This window comes from Dipodomys spectabilis, unplaced genomic scaffold (assembly GCF_019054845.1).
Source record: "Dipodomys spectabilis isolate Male_0828 unplaced genomic scaffold, ASM1905484v1 ptg000443l, whole genome shotgun sequence".
Classification (NCBI taxonomy): domain Eukaryota; kingdom Metazoa; phylum Chordata; class Mammalia; order Rodentia; family Heteromyidae; genus Dipodomys; species Dipodomys spectabilis.
Window position 1 is genome coordinate 760,001 of NW_024871120.1, and position 18,908 is coordinate 778,908.

At 47.1% G+C, this 18,908-nt stretch overlaps 1 non-coding gene across 1 annotated transcript; it reads left to right on the plus strand.

Moving 5' to 3' along the window:
• Positions 1-921: 921 nt before the first annotated feature.
• On the plus strand, positions 922-1,074 carry LOC122097957. The gene has a single exon (XR_006145619.1). It is a non-coding gene; the product is annotated as a 5.8S ribosomal RNA (ribosomal RNA).
• Positions 1,075-18,908: the final 17,834 nt, after the last annotated feature.

Here is an 18,908-nt window from a genome sequence, read left to right on the forward strand (position 1 = left end):
GCTCCTCTCCCGTCCTGCGCCACTGCGGGGCGCCACGCCTCGGGCCCCTGCCTCGCCTTGCCTGAGCGCCCTTGTGGCAGTCCCCTTCCCCACTGGCTTTCCCGCACTGGGCGCCTCGCACATCGGTCGGGGGGTCTCGGCCTCGCCAGTGTGTGGCCGCCATCCTCCCCCTCTCGGTCCGCCTTCGCCTTCCCCTCCGCCCCGCCCTCGCCCCCTGCGGCCTCGGTGGCCCGGCTCCCCGCGATGGCACCTTACCCTGCCTCTGGCGGGGTGGCCCCTGCTACCGGGCTTGCCGCGTCCCACAGCTCCGTTCACCCCCCTCCCCCGTGTGGATGGGGGGAGTGGCAGCGGGTGGGGCTGGCGGTGTTGCAGCTCGGGGGTGGGTAGGGTGTCCGGTGGCCGCCTCCCGGGCGTCGCTGCCCCCCTACCTCGCTCATCAGCCCTCTCGTGTCCAGGTACCTGGTATCGGGTTCCGGTGTGGAGGTTTAAAGACCCATCGGGGGTCGCCTGTCCGTCCAAGGGGTCGGGGCGGCGGGCCCGTGGGGAGGCCGGTCCCCAGTCTCTCCAAGACTCCGCCCCCATCCCGGGTTGGGGAGGCCCACGCTTGCTTGCGGGCAGGCCGCTTCTCCCGCAGCCCGGGCTTCGGGGGTGGGCACCCCTGGGGCGCCTGTGGGGTCGGGGGCGTCCGAGCGCCCGCCCGCCACGCCGCCCGCGCTGGCGTGGCTGTGGCGCCGGGCGTCCCCGTCCCCGTGTCTCGTCTGTCTGACCCCCTCCATCTCGTTCTTGTTCTGTCTCTGCTGGCCGGCCCGAGGCGACCCGCCCGCGCCCTCCTCTCCCCTCTCGGGTTTGGGGGTGCAGGACCAGGAAAACAGCGCCATGCCAGCCGCGTGTGCCCCGCGTCGGGCCACACCTGATTCATACGACTCCTAGCGGTGGATCACTCGGCTCGTGCGTCGATGAAGAATGCAGCTAGCTGGGAGAATTAATGTGAATTGCAGGACACATTGATCATCCACACTTCGAACGCACTTGCGGACCCGGGTTCCTCCCGGGGCTACGCCTGTCTGAGCGTCGCTTGACGATCAATAGCCCCCCAGGATTTGTCTTGCCCCGCAGGGTGGCGCGGCTGGGGGTGTCCCTTCGCAGGGCCACCTTTCGGGGGCCCTCCATCCCCTTAAGTTCAGACTCTGGCGGTCGTCGTTTCGCAGTCCCGTCTGGCTTTTAGAGCGAGCGAGCGAGTGAGCGAGCGGTCATCCGGGAAGGGGGGGTTGGTATCCGCGCAGAGACGAGCCCGCGGCCAGGTCTTGTCTGTCCCGCCCCGCACTGTGTTCCGCGGTGCCTGAACTAGGGGATGACGTTTTCGCGCTGGGCGCTCGAGTTGGGTCAGGGCGGCCCCGTGCCGCGGCCGCCGGCCGCGAGCGAGCGCGTTGCGGGCCCCGTGCCCCGCGGACTCGCACGCCGAGGTGGATGGTCCCGCCGGACGCCGCGGTCGTGCCGTCCACCAGACACGCGCGTCTTCCCCGGGGAGGGTTCCCCGCGTGCCGCCCGCGTTGCCGTGCGGCCCCGGGTCCTGTCCGGGTCCATCCCCTCTCGTGCTGGCTCTTGTCCCACCCCCGCCGTCCCCTGGACGGTCGTCGGGCCGCGGGGCCTTCCCGTGCCGCGGGGGCGTGGCTTTCCCCCTTTGCCACCACCGCCTCTGCCACCGCCTCCCTCGCGCGACGAGAGCCCGTCCACCGATCCAGGACGATGTTCCGGTGCGCCACCGCTGCCCTTTGCCTTCCTTCCTCCGAGACGCGACCTCAGATCAGACATGGCGACCCACTGAATTTAAGCATATTAGTCAGCGGAGGAAAAGAAACTAACCAGGATTCCCTCAGTAACGGCGAGTGAACAGGGAAGAGCCCAGTGCCGAATCCCCGCCGTGCGGCGTGGTGCGGGAAATGTGGCGTACGGAAGACCCACTCCTGGGCGCCGCTCGTGGCAGGCCCAAGTCCTTCTGATCTAGGCCCAGCCCGTGGATGGTGTGAGGCCGGTAGCAGTCCCGGCGTGCAAGTCCCGGGTCTTCCCGGAGTCGGGTTGCTTGGGAATGCAGCCCAAAGCGGGTGGTAAACTCCATCTAAGGCTAAATACCGGCACGAAACCGATAGCCAACAAGTACCGAAAGGAAAAGTTGAAAAGAACTTTGAAGAGAGAGTTCAAGAGGGCGTGAAACCGTTAAGAGGTAAACGGGTGGGGTCCGCGTAGTCCGCCCGGAGGATTCAACCCAGCGGCGCGAGTCCAGCCGTGCTGGTGGTCTCCCAGCGGATCTTTCCCGCTCCCCGTTACCCCTGACCCCTCCACCAGCTCCAGCGGGAGGGGGGGTCGGGGGTGTCGGGCGGGTGGGACCGGGGGTGGTGGTTCCCGTTCCGCGTCCCTGGCGCCATGGAGACGGGCGGTCCCGTCCATCCGTTCGCTTTTTCTCCACCCCGTCTCTCCATACGCCGGCCCACACCCGTCCGTGGTGGAGAGGGTGGCTGCCCTAGCGCCCCCTCCTCCGTCTTTCTCTCCGAGACGAATCGGGTTGACCAGTTGCCACGCGGGGACTTGACCCATTTCCCTCCTCACTTCGGCACTGCGGTCGACCAGTTGTCCATCCCGTTTTGGACTTAGTCTCTGGGGCCCCGGTCCCGGGCGCCCGCGGCCTCCTTCCCTCCCACCGCGCCCTGGCGGTACCGCGGTCGACCAGTTGTCTTTCCTCTGTCGTAACCGTGACTACGGGAAGGAGGGCAGGGTTTTGACAGCCGACGTGTTGGGGGTGGGAAAGGGGAGGGGGAGGAGTCGTTCGTTCCATAGATCCGCCTCTCTCCTCCTCCCCTCCCCTCCACTCCACTCCCCAACCCCCCCACCCCCGCCTTCGGGTTTGCTCCTAATCTCTCTTTAATATCTCTTTATCTTCCAACCCCTGCTTCCTGACCAGATGGTGATACCTGAATCACTCATCAGAAACCAGACAGCCAGAGAACACGAGCCATCCATTGCCCCCTCGGTGTGTACGTATGCAGGTGGCATAACCGTCCATCCTCACCTCCCCCGCAGGCAATTACTTGACCACGACCTCTGCCTCCCCCCCCCACCGCCCCCCCGCCCCCCCCCCGCATCAAAATTCACAACCCTACCCTCGGAACAAAATAAAACAAATTTGCTTGAATCTCACACTGCCTTTTGTTTGTATTTGACGACGCAATAGGTGAAGGGGAGGGATCTCATTTCTGGTGCCTGACCAGGGCGAGGAGGGGGAATTGGAGAGGAGAGAAGAGGGGGCAGAGGGCATCTCCGTGTTTCTGTGTGCGTGCGTGCGTGCGCGCGTGCGCGCGCACTTGCGCGCGCGCACACACATCCAAAGCGGGGGGGGGGGGGGGCGGGGGGAGGGAGGAAACTCAAAGATCGGATGAGACAGAGCATGTAGGCCAGCCGGACCAATTCACCACATCTCTGTCTCTTGTTTCTCGGTTTCTCTATTTCTCTGTCTGTCTGTCTCTCTTTGTCTCTGTCTGTCGGTCTATCTGTCTGTCTGTCTGTCTGTCTCTCTCTCTGTTTGAATTCTCTCTCCCGCCTGCCCGCCCGCCCGCCCCCCACACTCCCTCCCTCCGTTTCCTCTCAACTTGCCAGTCAATCCTGGGGCTTGAGCTACTGGTGCTCCAACACACAACGGTCCCACTCCGAGCCTGCCTGCCTGCCTGCCTGCCTGCCTGCCTGCCTATGCATGGGCCCCATACTCCAACGAGGCACATCATCATCCCCACCCACCCCTTCTATGAAAAGAAGGCAGTCTCTCTAGGGGTCAGCCAGCCTGGGCCTGGAAGAGAAGGACATAAAAGGCCGGTTTTCTCAGTCAGTCAGTGCGCGGTTTTTTTTTTCATGCATTTCATGAGAGAAAACTGCAATTCACAAAACCACCACTAGATGGCACGCGTTCGCCGTCGACAAGGTGGATGGGGCGGCGGGAGGGGCAAAACACGGGTCGGGTCAGTCACTCAGTCAGTCAGTCCTCACTTACCCGGTAGTGGGTAGTGAGAGTTCTGACATACACATACATATAGGTTGTTATAATTCATTATTATCGTCATTTGCTCTTCCTTTTTCCTTTTGGCCAGTCCCGCCCCGGGCTTGGGCTCAAGGCCTGAGCACTGTCCCTGAGTTTCTTTATGCTCAAGGTCACTACTCTACCACTCGAGCCCCTCTCCGGCTTGTTCTGTTTAGGTGGTACTGAGGAATTGAACCCAGGGCTTCAAGCACGCTAAGACACATTCCCAGCCCAGTCCACCTCTGGGATTTTTTTTTTCTTCCTGTCACCATAATGTGTCTGCACCAGGTTCTGCCCGCCTGGAACCAGAGGTACAGTACTATCCTCTGGGAGCTCGTGCTCTTGCATGACACGGTACTAATTCAGCCCCGAGGAAATCTTCACTAGGGCTTTTTCCCCCAAGTCCATCTCCCCTTCTGGCGTTTTGGGTGACCCATCGAGATGAAAAGTCTCAAATAGACTTTCCTGCCCGGGCTGGCTATGAACCACTATCCTCAGGTCTCAGCCCCCTCGCTCAGCACCTCAGACGGATGATGGGCTGCCACTGGCACCTCCCGGCCGGTGAGCCTTTGCCTGGGGTTTTTCTTTACCGACCGGCCGAAAGGTTTTGTGCCCTACCTGTCTTATGGATAAGTTTGCTCTGTTTTCGGTCTTATTTTTGTCCTCATGGATATCCTTCTTTCCCAAGGAAAAGGGGCCTCGGCTTGGCTCGGCTCGGGGAGAGAGTCAATTCCCGAGGCCAGATGATCCATAGGAGGAACTTTCTGCCACAGTGTGGTGTGGTGTGGTGTGGTATGGTGTGGCAGCTCAGATATCACAAGGACTGCCATCTTGTGCGCAGGATATCCGGGGAGGGGAACTGCGGGGTGGGGGTGAGCAGAGGCATTTTCTCCTTCCGGAAACCAGATGATGATTGAATAAAATTAGCCACCCATCCTTGAGACATTCTCAAGGAGGTGGGCTGGGAATGTGTCTGGGTGGTAGACAGCTTCCCCTAAAAACTCAGGCCTAAATGGCGGCAGCAGCGGCATCCATCTTGTTCACAGACCGAGTGTCCACATTCAAAATGAGAGTCTCTTCTGGGATGCTGGTTCCTGCTCCCTCCTTCCTTCTTCCAAGGAAGAAGTTGCGCTGGCGGGTGGGTTCCAGGCTGGCAAGCAGAGTAAGCAGAGCCCCGCTGGGACTGAAATATGGTTCTTCCTGGAGTCCACAAGGAAAATCAAGACAGAGGGGGGAAGGGGGGGAAGGGGAGGGGAGGGGGGGAGGGGAGGGGGGAGAGGGAGGACACAGAGACAGACAGGAGACAGAGAGGCAGAGAGAAAGACACAGAGACAGAGACAGAGACAGACAGAGATCCAGCGACCGATGGAAAGACACACAGTGGAAGAGATGGAGGGGGAGTGAGAGATCCACAAGTCCAACTAGGTCCCCTGAACGAATCATCGACAGACAGACAGACAGACACGCAGACAGAGAGGCAGGCAGACGGACAGGCAGACAGACAGACAGACACACACACACAAACACACACACACACAGAGGCAGACAGAGGGAGAGATGGGGAGGGGGGTGAGAGATCCACAAGTCCAACTAGATCCCCTGAACGAATCATCGACAGACAGACAGACAGACACACTGACAGACAGACAGACAGACAGACAGACAGACAGACAGACAGACGGACGGACGGACACACACACACACACACACACACACACACACACACACACACACACAGAGGCAGACAAGAGGGAGATGGAGAGATGGAGGGGGAGCGAGAGATCCACCCACAAATCTAACTACACCACCTGAATAATCAGACAGACAGACAGACACATACACACACACACACACACGCACACACACACACACACACACAGAGGCAGACAGAGGGAGAGATGGGGAGGGGGTTGAGAGATCCACAAGTCCAACTAGGTCCCCTGAATGAATCATCGACAGACAGACAGACAGACACACTGACAGACAGACAGACAGACAGACAGACGGACGGACACACACACACACACACACACACACACACACACACACACAGAGGCAGACAAGAGGGAGATGGAGAGATGGAGGGGGAGCGAGAGATCCACCCACAAATCTAACTACACCACCTGAATAATCAGACAGATAGACAGACAGACAGACACACACACACACACACACACACAGAGGCAGACAAGAGGGAGATGGAGAGATGGAGGGGGAGCGAGAGATCCACAAATCTAACTACACCACCTGAATAATCAGACAGACAGACACAGACACACAGACACACACAGAGACACACAGACACACACACAAACACCACACCGACACACAGGCAGACAGAGGGAGAGATGGGGAGTATAACTAGATCTCCTGAATCAACAAACAGGAACAGGCACACATGCCCCCACCATACACACACACAGACAAAGACAGAGACCGACACACAGACAGGCCGAGAGAGGGAGACATGGAGGGGGAGCCCTAGAGACCCATCAGTGTGACTGACTAGATCACCTGAATAAATTTATTCCTTCCCTGCCCTGCCCTCATGTATTAAGGTAGACGATTGGTATGGAGTTCTTCTTGTCACCAAACACAGGTGAGGGCTAGTGACTTTTTACCCTTCCATGTAGGGACTCTTCCCTTAGGACTCTTGATCTTGATTTCGATCATTGAATAAGAATTTCTGGAGGAGTCACTCTGGTGGAGTTTTATGGAGTAAGCAAGCAGGCAACCAGGCAACCAGACAACCATACAACCAGACGGAAAAAAAAAAAAAAAAAAAAAGGCAGACACAGACAGACAGAGAGACCCACACAGCTCCTGACTTCATGGGTGTTTTCAGGGTTAAAGTGGGGGGTCGGGGGGAATGGGGCAACTGAATTATGCACAGTTTTTTTTATCTTTGCTCCAATCTCAACTCTAGATGTTTGGGGTATTTCTTTACAGATAAGAAAAACAGATCATTAACGCTTGTTTTCTTTCTTTCTTTCTTTCTTTCTTTCTTTCTTTCTTTCTTTCTTTCTTTCTTTCTTTCTTTCTTTCTTTCTTTCTTTCTTTCTTTCTTTCTTTCTTTCCTTCTTTCTTTCTTTCTTTCTTTCTTTCTGTTTCCCCCCTCTCCTTTTTCTCTTTTTTATGGGGGGGGTGGGCAATCCTGGGACTTGAAGTCAAGGCACTGTCACTCAGCCACTCAGCTTTTTTGGCTCAAGTCTAGCAGTCTATCACTTGAACCAGAGCTCCACTTTTGGCTTTATCTGTCTATGTACTATGTACGTGGCGTGTGTGTGTGTGTGTGTGTGTGTGTGTGTGTGTGTGTGTGTGTGTAATATATATTATATATATTCATTTTATACATAGACGTATATATGTATAAACACACATCTATTCGTTTATTTATACACATGTGTATATATACATGCACACATATATTTATACACATATGTGTATATATACATGCACACATATATTTATGCACATACATATATACTGTGATACACACGCACGCACGCGCGCACACACACACACACACACACACACACACACACACACATTCCCTTATTATTTTCATGATTTTTTTTTGGTTTTGTTTTTGTTTTGTTTTTTGTTTTGGTTTTTCCCGGGACGTGGGGCTTGAACCCTGGCTGGCCCTGGACACTGTCCCCCAACTCTTCAGCTCAAGCCTAGGGCTCTACTACTTGAGCCACAGTACAACTTCCGGTTTTCTGAGTGGCTTATTGGAGATAAGAGTCTCATGGTCTTTCGTGCCCAGGCTGGCTTTGAACCCAGATCCTCAGTTCTCAGCTTCCGGAGCAGCTAGGATTACAGGCGCGAGCCACCAGCACCCAGCTATTTTCATGTTTTTGTGTGTGTGTGTTGGGTGTGAGGCTTGAACTCTGGGGCTGGGTGCTGTCTCTCTCTCTCTCTGTGCTCTTCACCTTCCCAGCCCTCCCCCATTTGTTTTGCCAGTCTAGGGGCTGGCAACAGAAGAAGAAAGAGAGATTGAGTAAAATTAGCTACCCATCCTTCAGCCATCCTCCTTGAGACATTCTCAATGAAGTGGGCTGGGAATTTGTCTGGGTGGTAGAGAGCTTCCCTAAAAACTCGGGCCTAAATGGCAGCAGCGGCATCCATCTTGTTTACAGACCGAGTGTCCACAAGCTCATGTGGGCTTTCATGTTCTCTGTGGGTTGACAGGGCCGGCGGACGGGCGAGCGGACGAGCGAGTGGGGTGTGCGATTCATTGGAGATAAGACACCGGTTCCTGCTCCCTCCTTCCTTCGGGGACACCAAGGAAGAAGTTGCCGCTGGCGGGTGGGTTCCAGGCTGGCAAGCAGAGTAAGCAGAGCCCCGCTGGGACTGAAATACATTTCTTCCTGGAGTCCACAACGAAAAGCAAGGGGGGGGGGGCGGAGGGGAGAGGACAGAGAGACAGAGAGGAGAGACAGACAGACAGAGACAAAGAGAGACAGACACACAGACAGAGACAGAGACCCAGAGACCGACAGAAAGACACACAGGGAAAGAGCTGGAGAGGGAACGAGAGATCCACAAGTCCAACCAGATTCACCTGAATCAACAAACAGACGGACGGACGGACACACACACACACACACACACACACACACACACACACACACAGACGGACACACGCGGAGACAGACAGACAGAGGGACACATGGAGGGGGAGCCCTAGAGACCCATTAGTGTGACTGACTAGATCACCTGAATAAATTATTCCTTCCCTGCCCTGCCCTCATGTATTAAGGTAGACTATTGGTATGGAGTTCTTCTTGTCACCAAACACAGGTGAGGGCTAATGACTTTTTACCCTTCCATGTAGGGACTCTTCCCTTAGGACTCTTGATCTTGATTTCGATCATTGAATAAGAATTTCTGGAGGAATCAGAAAGAATGATATTTCCCCATTTGTTAGGAAATGGAAAGGCTTGGAAAAAATTATATTAAGTGAAGTAAGCCAGGCCCAAAGAAACATAGGTCCCATGGTTTCCCTTATTTGCAATATCTAGTATATGTATGAGTCAAGCGGAAAGTTCAGATAATGTGATGTTAGGAAAACGAACCCTTGAATATGTATTTTAATGTTTTCTTTCTTTCATGCATGTGTTTCTAACGCATTTATAGGATTGTTTCTTTGTTGCTTTGTATGTCCCCCCCCCCACAGTGTAACCCCCACTTTCACTATTTTGATGTCAGTATAACTTGTGGGGGAGATGGGGAAAAACAAGTCGTTTAAGGATTCAGGTGGACCTGTTGCAACAATGAGAAGTACAAAATGTCGTGTCAAAAACGAGCTTTACGGTGTCGGGGGGGGGGTGAGGGGGGGAAGGATTGGGTGTGGGGGAGGGGGGAGGCTGGGAAGGGAGATGAAGGGTAAACAAAGGAGGAGGCTGCAATGCTTGGTAGGAAATGTGTGCATTATCCTGCCCATGTAGTTGTAACCCCTCTGTACAGTATGCTCTCAAATAAAATAAAATAAAATTTAAAAAAAAATAAAAAAAAACAAAACAAACACCACCAGCAGACCAGGGATTCTAACAAGCGACTGGTTATGGACACAGGGGAGATACAGGATCTTCCCATCCACCCACAAAGAAAAAAATCAAGGTGTAAGGTCTGAACAGGGACACCTCTCTCCTTCTTGGCTAAGTTTCTGCCCATTATCTGTTACCTAGGTAACAGTCAGTCCTGGAAGCAGTCACCTTCCCCTCCTGGTAGGTCCCACCCTGGGCCACCTCTGGTCACATGCCTCCCATCTGACCTTAGAAGGGTCCCAGACCATGAGATCACATCTGGATCCAGTGTGTCCACACCTATTCCTGACCCTGACCTAGATAAATTCTGGCCCAGAGGGGGTCATGCTCCCTTTCCGTTTCAGCCATGCTTCTCCACCATGCATTTCAGGGGCAGCAGTTCTGTAAATAAACTTCTTTTCCTGCCCGAATAGCGCATGGTGTTCTCTTCATTGGTTACCTAAGGAAACCTACCTATTTAATATACCTTACATACAGTGCCGTCAGTCAGATGAGGTTTTTGAGTTGGAAATGTTAGAATTTCCTAACCACCCCTTTTCTGCTAAAGGTAGAGCTGTGGCTCAAATGAAAGACTGCCAACCTTCAGCAAAAAAAGAAAAGCAAAAGAACCTAGGCTCTGACTTTAAGTCCTAGTACTAGCACACAGATACTATATATATACTATATGCATACATATATACATATATGTGTGTTAATATGTAAATTATATATGTATGCATATATAGTTATATAATAAATTATTTGCAAGTGTCAATTATATACAAGCAAGCATTTAGTCTTGCTCTTAAAAACAGAATCATATACAATTATGAACTTCTGTGATTTATAAGAGCTGACATAGATAGAAATGTAAACGACCAGACTAGGAAATTAGTAGAATGATTTTATTATAGAATAGACTGTATGCTCAAGATTAGGAAAATGGTACTATGTCATATCCCAAAACATTGAAAGCAAAAGCATAATAGTACAAGAAATCACATTTAGACATGGACTATGCCACTCAGACAGGTAGATCAGGAAAATATGATAGCTATATGCATATAAATATGCATATATGTGTATGTACATGCACAGTGGAATTTCATTTATCCATTAGAAAGAAAGATAATGCAAAGAAAGAAAAGAAATTGGGGGAAATCATGTTAAGTGAAATAAGGGAAGAAAGTCAAACCCAGGGAGATAGGTTTTCTGTTATATAGGAAGGTAGACATGATCTGGATCAATACAATATGCACACCTTAGGGTGGAATCCAAGTATAAACCTAGATATGAACTGAAATATGGTTGGTTTACAGAAGAATTCAAATAATGTAAGTCCTTAGACTAGCTAACTCACATTCTAACAAAATAAACACCAGAAATCAAGTACTCAGAGGTAGGACTGGGATCAAGGTAGGGAGAAATAGATATATGAAGCAATAAAGTGGGGAGAAATGCAGTGATCTAACTTAATGCATATCCTACCAAAATGAAGAAATTGAGGAAAAGGTGGTAGTGAAAGCAATGGGGAAAATTATGAAAGAGTTGACATTGATCAAGATCCAGTGTACTCATGTACACTGTTCTTACGTATTGAATGTCAACTCCTATGTACAAGTGGAAATCAAAATAAAATTTAAAAACCCAGTACTTGGTTTGCTCATGGGAATATTAAAGTAATGGTGGTTCTCTGCATAACTAACCAAGAATGGAGTTCAAGAAAATAAATAGCAGAAAGGGAAATTATGTTCAGGTGGGGAAGAGGTTTAAGAGGGGGTAGATTAATGAAAAGAGGAAGGGATGGCAAATACAATCATTCTATTAATGATACATAGATAAAAATGGAACCAGGTAACTTGGAGCATGGGTAGGATTGGGAAAGATGGCGTAGATCAATTTAATACTAATCAAGATACATTACACTAATAAACTCGTTGAATTGAAACCTCTTTGCACAACAACTTCATGAAAAATACAAATGAATAAAAACAAAAACAAGGATTAAATTTGTACTCCATTTTTTGTAGTACAAGTAATATATAATAAGCTATAGTTTGTACAAAATGCAAAATTAATAAGCTACATGACAAAATAGGAAACTGAAAATGTGGGTAACATTGCCTTCGGAAATAATTCTAATTTGGAAATAATTCTAATTCTGAGGCCCAGGTGGAGGTCCTTCACCAGATCCTCTAAGCTATAGTGGTAGTTAGCTCGGACTCCAGGCCATCCTCACATTTCTCCAGCTCTCTCATGAACCAAAAGGCCACAAAAGTTGGCTTGAGAAACAAGGAGAAATGAAAGTAGCCGAAGAAACATTGGCTGGTGAAGCAATTAGAAACTCTGGATGAAAATGAGCTCAGAATATCTCCTAGGACCACTCATATCATTTGGGAGTCACATCATAAAATTAGGGAATAAATGTAATGAATTACTACCTAAATTAGTAACTTCATTGCTCTTACCTCAAGTGTTCTGTCAAAAGATATGTGTACTACCTCTATATTGATGAGGAAAAGAGAGCACATTCTTTCGTCACAAATTTCTACTGAGTATCTTCATCCAAAGTAGAGATTGTTCTTACTCTCTACTTCTCTGTTACTTTCCTTTGCTGGTGCTAGCAATAACATTTGAAAGTGTTAACATCTTCAAACATAATTACATTTTATTTTAATCCATTTGTTATCAAATAAAACAAATTTTGGGGAAAATCTGTCTATGGTATATTTTCTTCCATGGCATATTTATTTGATGATATTAAGAATTATTTTTTATAGTTTCATTTTTAAAATTTGAGCAAAATGTTTTGTTAAATTAGTTGCACATTTTTCCTATTTTTCCATCTCTGTATATGGTAAGATATATCTTGACAACACCTCATATGTTTTCTTCATCTACTTTCCTCCTTTCCTAAACACAGATTCATTGTGCATCTTCACAGATTCACATAAGCTATTTTGGCGATATTCTCTCTCCTTCACATTTCTGATCCTCCAGTGAATTCTTGCTATTACATATACTCAAGACAGATCCTGTTCTATCTTCTCATAAATATTTTAATGGTATTTTATGTTTTGGAATGTGTTTCATCAGTGTACATCAAATATGCATATACTTCAGTCGAGTTGATCATACAGATGAATCTGTTTTTCTAACCTCCATCCATCTTCTATAATTCAACAGCTTTTGATGAATCTCATTTTATATCTCTTTATTCAACTTTTCAAGATAATTTGTTATTAAGCTTCTAACATTGTCTTTCCCCCAATTGTTGCCTTCTTAAAAATTGCTTCAAATTAGAACTATATATGATTGTCCTGTATGTGTTCACTGATATATTTAAAATTCAGTCTACTATCCACATATTATAGGATATCTTTAACCTTTGTAACTGCTCTGAAAATCATTATGGAGGTTCCTCATGAAAGCAAAAACTCAAAGCCATAAAACCCAGTGAAATTAGGATTGTGTATATCCAAAAATATTTTGAAATGAAATAGTAGATGCATTCATTTCTCTTATATCCCAGTGTATGTTTATAGCTATGAATATCACATTTTCTTTATTCCCTCTTTCTGGTGCACCTAGGTTGACTGTAGAGCTCGATTGCTATGAATATTCCTGCCATTAACATGGATATTCATGTTGAATTATATTCCTTCAATATGTATCCAAGTTGTTGTAAAGGTCATTAAAATGTCCTTTGGCATTTTCTAAACTTCCATTCTGAGCTCCATATGGGTTGCACTAGTTTATAATGCCACACAACTAAATATAGTTCCTGATATATTTCAACCTCTCCAGCATTTGCTTTTGTTAGTTTGAGTTGTGATAAGTATTCTGATGTGTAAGATGGAATCTCAGTGACTTTTTGATATATATTTCCTTTGTGGATAAGAATTTCAAATATTTCATTTATTTATTAAACATTTACATTTGTACTTCATTCCTAATCAGTGTCTTTCTTTTTTTTTTTTTTTGGTCGGTCGTGGGGCTTGAACTATAGGCCTGGGCGCTGTCCCTCAGCTCTTCAGCTCAAGGCGAGCACTCTACCACTTGAGCTACAGCGCCACTTCCGGTTTTCTGGTGGTTTATTGGAGATAGGAGTCTCACTGTCTCTCCTGCCCGGGCTGGCTTTGAACCGCGATCCTCAGATCTCAGCCTCCTGAGTAGCTAGGATTACAGGCGTGAGCCACCAGCGCCCAGCTCTTTTTTTGTTATTTGATCAATTTTTACCTTTTAGAATTTGTGATTTTTTTCCCATTCCAACTATTCACCTTAGTATAAAATAAATTTCACTACAGTGATGCACAATTTACTAAAATCAACCGATTGTACATTTATAACACTGTTTTTTTTTTTTACAACCAGGCAATTATGTCAATAAAGATGTCGAACATCTTTCACTAGAAAGATAGATTGAAAGGATAGTATCTCATATTAGCCCTAAGCTAATCTTAGAATTAAGAGTCACAGCCGAGGCCCCAAGAGTTGGGCTAAGTAAAATGCACTAACACAGTAAAACAGCCTTTAAAGTGATCAAAGGGCTTCATAAGTTTTTTAAAAAGGCACCACCTTCAACAAGAAAATGGTGAAGTTCACAAGCAGACCATAGGAATCTGAAACATCAAGAAGACCAAAGGATAAATGTATACAGAAGGACAACTTTAGAATGTTGACTCAGAATCATTAGATACCAATGCTGAAGGGAAGAAGTGTTTTACCCCAAACCTCAGCTGTGTCTGACTCTCTCACACCACACAGACACAGACACAGGCAGACAGACAGACAGACAGACACACACACACACACACACAGAACCCCAGGGGCAGTTATATCTGGGACAATGAAGCTTTTGTCCTCTTCCTTTCAGATAATCAAATGTGATGTTGTGGTTGGCTCCACAGCTGCCCCACACCTGAGCAGGAGGAGGGAAAGGATGCCTTAGACTGCAGGATGGCCTTGTGTACCCGTGGCTTCCTGTGTAAGAATGCAGTTTGTGGTCCCCTAGGCAGGGGTGGCCAAGCTGAAATGGGGGTACACTTTGCCTGGAGGATGGCACCCCAGAGCCCTGCATGCATGGTGAACCGGGCTTGGGAAGCCCTGTGAGCATCTCTGCGATGGCCTCTCAGCGGTGTGGAGAAGTTGACACCTGTAGTTGGACATGGCAGGAAGCAAGAGGACAGCAGGAATCCTGAAGGCAGGAGAGGCTCAGGAGTGAATGTGACTTTCTGTGGAGAAGCTTAGGCCACACTAAGGAAGTTCCCAGCCTGCACGAGGTGGCCACTGCGCAGGTCCCCAGATTCCACACCCGGTCTTGTCACCTGGTTCTGATCCAGAGCTGGAACCTCCCCAGCTTCCCTGGGCTCAGAGCAGCAGGAGCAGTGAACTCCAGGCATGCTTCCTACACCCGTCCATTGTAACTCAACGATTACAGTCACAATTCTTCTTTCCCTGGTATCCTAGTCTCTGCTACTGTGTTCTACATAATTCATAGTACTATGGTTCCAACCACCTGATCCCTGACACCCCTGACACTGATACTGCATTCCCTAAGAAAAGAAAGACAGAGAGGGCACAGCCAGTAGATTTGGGTCCTCCTGGCCTCTTGCAGGCACATTGGAACAAGTTATTCCTCAGGTATTTAACATGAGTGACTAACTAGACGTGGAAAGGAAAGAGGTTATACCGAGGTGACTAAAATGTAGAGTCATCAATATATTGGCTGCTAAGAAAAGAAGGCCCTAAGGTAAAAGTTAATGAGAAAAGAAAATTTTACAAAGAATATTGGAGATGATGCAATAGGTTTTGCTTAGTCTCTTATACTAACACAGATATGTGACTTTTGCATTTCAAAAATTATATGAAGATGCATATATGTGATATATTAATTTATGAAATAATTTCATATAATTAATGCTATTCAATATTTTATGCTTTGTGATAGTTAACTCATGAATCTACCATTGTCAATAAGAATTGAGCTATTAACAAATGGAATTTCACTGTCAAATACTATAAGATTACTGATGCTAGTACCAAAATTAAAGCTAGAACAGTAAAACTTAATAAAACTTAATAAAGCTACAAGTTTGAAAGGAGGGGGCTAGTGTTAAGGGCTTCTTCACCATGGAATCTGGGAAGAATACAATGTGTTTTGTTGAATTATTAGTTTTTTTAAACCTTGTTAGAAATCAGAACATTATTTTTTATTCTTGCTTTTTTGGAACTCTTTAGTGAATGGTTTACAAAAAAAATTATCAACATGACTTTGAAAATTCACTAATGTGAATTATCAGATTAACATTATATGCAAAGCTGCCCTGAGATGCAGGCAAGCTGGATTCCGTTTCTATTAAATTAATGAAATAAGCTTAGCTTTGAATGGGTGGACAGTCCATGACATTTGTTCCAAAACAAGAAAAGATACAGGAGAAAATAAAAGAGGAAGGAGACCCAAGTCTCCTGAAATTAGCAGAAATATATAGAAATATAATTTAAAAATTCACAGTCCAAAGCAAACCCTGGCAGGAAAGTCTGTGAGACTCTTATCTCCACTTAACCATCAGAAAAGAGGAAGTATTGCTGTGGCTCAAGTGGTAGAGGGCTCCCGTTGATCTGAGGAGTTCAGGAACATGTTAACACTCAGGCCCAGAGTTCAAGCCCCACAACTGACAAAAAGAATTTTAAAAAATTAAAGCATCAAACAACCTGAAGATGTTCTTCAGAATAAAGAGTGTGGCATTATGCATTTACATGACTAAGTCACTTGCAACCTAGTTTACCAGGGGAGGTGGGTGATTTGTTTGTGTGCCAAAACCTGAAAAACTATTTTGCACTTTACCAAGGAAGGAGGGATTGGAGGAATGGGAAAAGTGTTTGGTGGCCTTTCCTTTGGGTTCAGTGACTGTTTTCTGGAGTCAAATTCAGAGAAATTCCACTGGTAATCCTACTTGCATGAGGAGCTAAGGATCCATGCCTTGGAAGTGGTCTTTGGCCTGTCCTTGGTATGGTTCCAACTTCCACTGGCTAATCCAAGTCCCACTTCAGGACCTCAACATTTTCTTTTCATGAAGGGAAGGAATGGGGTGTTTGTTCCATCAATCCTATTTAGGGAAATCATCAGTGATCCTTCTGGCAATCCTCAAGCTGACAGAACCAATATCTTCTCTTTATAGGAGAAGGTGTGTGTGTGTGTGTGTGTGTGTGTGTGTGTGTGTGTGTGTGTGTGTGTGTGTGTGTGTGTGTGTGTGTGTGAATTGTGGGGCTTGAATTCAGAGTCTGGGCGCTGTCCCTGAGGATTTTTGCCAAAGCTAGTGCTCTACCAATTTGAACCACATTACTACTTTCAGTTCTGGTGGTTACTTGAAGATAAGCGTCTCCTGGACTTTTCCTGCTTGAGCTGGTTTGAACCTCAATCCTCAGACCTCAGCCTCCTGAGGAGCTAAGATTATAGGCCTGAGAAACCTGTGCCCAGCTAAGGGAAGTCCCTAACAGGATGGTCATCTGAATGCCAATTAACCATTCTTATCATTCTTTGTCTGATGCACAGTTAGACTCTAATTCTGGCCATGTACTTACTAATAAGTTGTTTAACCCCTGTGTTTCCATATGAGAAAATTAACAGTTAACTGCTCAGAGCAGTTCAGAATTCAGTGAATTAATACACAGAGGTTCTATAAAAAGCAGATGTTGGCACACAGTAATACTTGAGAAATGGTATTTTTTTATAACAAAATACAAGTTGTGACAGTTATCCTCACATATTAGAACACATAGGACAAGGAACATTTCACATTCCTCTAAGGAAGCAACATCTAAAAGAAGAGCAACTGTGATTGTCAGTAAAAAGAAAACATTATTGGGTATATAGTATTGAATTCATTCATCTAGAGTTTCTATAACTGAGAAGTACACATTATATATTATTGAAAGTAGCAATGTTAAATCACTATTTAGACAAGGCTGAGACCAGCCACTGTCACTGTCATTTGATATAGTTTTCCCAACTTTCAAAAGTTTGACAAGAGAGTACAGAAACAAGGATTTCTCAACATAGTTGGCCAACCTGGCTGCTCTATAGGGCAGCACCAGCAGTTCAACTAGATGCTTAGTAACAGCTACGGCCAGCGGATATGTTGACTAGCCCTCATGGAGATTGCCATCTCTCAGAGAGATCACAATCACTTTGTGTTTTATGAATGTTACAGTATCTCCATAAATATGAAGATTAGAATGATGCTATATTTCATTCTGTTACTCAGCCTTATATCACCCAACTATATGTAAATGTTCATTGGTTCAGAAAGAATATTATGTGTTCCCAGAGGTATCCAGTTAATGTACTTTCCCATCATTCATATAAATTTACATGTCTTTATTTAGGCAAGTCCCTGCTTAAGTTATCATATTAACTATTAATCCTATTTTTCCAACATATTTTGCAGTTTTTGTTAAGAAAAATAGAAAAAGGAATAGGAAACAGGTTGGACTCTCCATCTCGACAGGCTAGGTCTACTTACTGAGAATCAGCAAGGAGGAACAAACCCTTTTGCAAGAATGGAGGTTACAAGGAACTGCGTTTGGAGGTGCGCTTTTGTGGGGTCTGAGCCAGGGGGCAGAGGTTATCAAAGAAGTTATCAAAAGGCTATTCAGGCTGAGAGACGTGGGGACTTTCAATCAGCTCACAATGGAATGTTGAAGGCCAGCCTTGGGTTAGTCTGCCCTGCCTGCACATCGAGTCCACACATACCTGGGCTTTGCCTGGTGTCCATATGTGCCTGAGACAGTAGGGCGGTGGTCACTCCTTCATATTCCATCTTTAGATACATAACAAGATTGGGACAAGAGGGGAGAGGTAAGTCTTTCATATAGGGTCTTTGGATAGATAAAAGGATTGGGCTGGAAGAAGAGACCAGGAAAGAGTTGTTAGACTCTTATTTGGAGATTCTTTGTCTGGTCCTATTGGAGATTTATTATCCAAACTGTCCTGTTTGGAATTTATATTCCATTTGGGATTTTCTAGCAGAGGTATCATCCTAGTCCTGAACTTTCCTTTGCTTTTTATTTTTTGTCGGCTATGGGGCTTTAACACTGGGTCTAGGTGCTGTCCCTCAGCCCTTTAGCTCAAGGCTACTGCTCTACCACTTGAGCCACAGTGCCACTTCCAGTTTTCTGGTGGTTAATTGGAGATAAGAGTCTCATGGACTTTCCTGCCTGAGATGGCTTTGAACTGTGATCCTCAGATTTCAGCCTCCTGAGTAACTGGGATGACAAGAGTGAGCCACCAGTGCCTGGCTTTTGTCCTGCAC